A 2,805-nucleotide genomic window follows, 5' to 3' on the forward strand; every position below is an offset into this window, starting at 1 on the left:
TATGGCTGGGTCCAGTGATTTGTTCATTTCTTTAGTTTTTATGTAGTGGGATTATATACAATTGCCTCCACAGTTTAGTCAGCCTGACAGCTGGTAAACCTGCCCTTGAGCCGACACACTAAAAATAGGGATTAAGGGGCACAGGGACAAGGAAAACCCAAGGCTATAGAAAATGTCCACAAAAAGGAACATTTTGGCCAGTGTGGTCTGCAAACGGTTTACTCGGCGTGGTCCTGATGTGACAAACTGTATTATAACATGCAATGGATGCATGTCTGAACTAATGACCATGGTTCAACTAGGGATGACTCAATGAGAAAATAATTAATGCTGTCTTTGAGGCCACTGAAATATCAATTCAAAGGGCTTTATTGGCATGAGAAAACATACGTTTACATTGCCAAAGCAGAAAGAACAATGCAACAATACAGCAAAACAAAAATGATGTACATTTGAAGGTCAGAATCTTCAATAGATCAAATTCTATGTACCAAGATCACTCAGTGCAGGTATAGTGCAGGAATATACACAATGATTAGTCTTTAGGGTGGTTGTGTTCCATTGTTCCATTTGATATCTTCTCCTATCACAGCAACTCACAAATCTTGCTGCTGTGTTTGCACATTGTTGTACTTCGCCCAGCAGATATGGGAGTTTTTTGTCATTGGTCATGTTTTCAAAATCTCTGTGTGTGGTTGTAATCTGTGGGAAGTATGTGTCTCTGATGTCTTGGTACAATGGACAGATGGTTAGGAAGTGTAGCTCGGTTTCCACTTCATTTTTTGTGCAGTGGGTGCATAGTCTGTCTTCTCTCAGGATATCGGTCTGCCTATGACGGCCTTTCTCGATTGCGAAATATCACAGCCTGTGATGGCGGCTGTGGCTCAGGAGGTAGAGCAAGTTATCCAATGATACTGTCATCCGTCCAATGAAGGATGACAACTGGCACCGATTGCAGACTTGAAAGGTCAAAGCATATAATAAACCATGTTCTAATCCTGAGAAATTAATCCAAGCAGTTGGAGGGGAACTGTGCAGTCGATTTACTTTTTAATTCAAGCAAAATACTCTTAACAGTCTTTTCCAATTAGTATTAACATTTATTTTCAACCTGTAATAATTAGTAGTGAATGCAAAATTACCATGGGTAATGCGTATGCACCGTCCCAGCAAATGACGTAATGACTACTTGTGCCTGATACGGCAGTGGTGCCAGATTACATACATGTATACATAGGAGCATTACCTTTAATCCTCCCAACACTAAAACATATCGTCATTACGTCACCATGAAAACTAATTACACTCTGGCAGTGGGTCCTTTAATCCACATCTTTATTACGTCATCATTGAGAGCTAGTTATGCCAGTTATACCCTGACGTCATATGCTGGGACGGTGCATACGCATCAAAACTAGTGTGCAACAAGCTGGTGAACTTTTAGCGCTGCACCATGGAGAGCATCTTGACAAACTGCATCTCAGTGTGGTACAACAGCTGCACAGTGTCTGATCGGAAGGCCCTGCAACGGGTAGTAAAAACGGCCCAGTGCATCATTGGCACCCGACTCCCGTCCATTGAGGATCTACAGCGCCAACGATGTCTGCGTAGGGCGAGAGGCATCCTGAAAGACCCCTCTCACCCAAACCACAGACTCTTTGAGATGTCTGCGTAGGGCGAGAGGCATCCTTAAAGACCCCTCTCACCCAAACCACAGACTCTTTGAGATGTCTGCGTAGGGCGAGAGGCATCCTTAAAGACCCCTCTCACCCAAACCGCAGACTCTTTACCCTTCTTCCATCTGGGAGGCGCTATAGATCTATTGGTTCCCGCACCAGTAGGCTCAGGAACAGCTTCTTTCCTGTCGCTGTCTCCCTGCTGAACTCTGCCCCTCCTCAATGACACTGAGCAATGATACCCCCTTCCATCCCCCCTTTCCTCCTTCCCATCTGAACTCTCATGCTCACACCATATATACATACACTAGCATGTTATGGCTTGTGTGGGTGGGCATGTATATATATGCATACTCCTTATTTCTATTTATTCTTCATTGCCTATTTTTCTATTTATTCCTATTTATTATATACTACTGTACATAGTACATTCTGTACATTCAACAACAAGTGTATTTATTCCCATTACTGCATTACTGTATTGCACTCTGGCTAGACGCCACTATTCATTTCATTGTCAAAGTATTTGTATACTATGTGCAGTGACACTAAATTGAATCTAATCTAATCTATGATCTGTATGCTGTTCTTCTGCCTGAATCATCTTAAATAAAATTGTCAGCGTTCACCCTTACTGGATATTAATATGTTCCATTGCCATGTAGTCGGAATGGCGGTGCGTCGGACTCGGATTGCCACTCCGTTCCCGCAACCCCTCGTGGCACCTGTTTCATTTGGTTTCTATACTGGTGTCATCATATTCATTTGTAAATGCCACAGCAGCTACAAATTAACTAATAATGTATTCTTAACAACGTCTCTGCCCATGCAGCTCATCATCTCTTCCACTCAATGCTATTCATTGTTGAGCCCACTTGTCTTGTCACTGCGCTCATTCTTCCGTCAACCCTCGTCCTCAATCAGACTCTATAGGGGTGCAACCCCCCCTATGGGTGCAACAGTTGGAAACTAAAATGTTTTAGTGAAAATAGCAGATCTATAAGCTCACAACATGTTGTGAGGTTTTAGATCTGTGATTAATCCTATACCCTGGTCATAGACTTTAGGGTCTGCAGTAAATGCAGGTGTGATGGACACTGATGGTGTCCATGGTGTCTTGACCACTTTC

The sequence above is a fragment of the Protomyctophum bolini genome, assembly GCF_963924005.1.
Source record: "Protomyctophum bolini genome assembly, chromosome: 2".
Classification (NCBI taxonomy): domain Eukaryota; kingdom Metazoa; phylum Chordata; class Actinopteri; order Myctophiformes; family Myctophidae; genus Protomyctophum; species Protomyctophum bolini.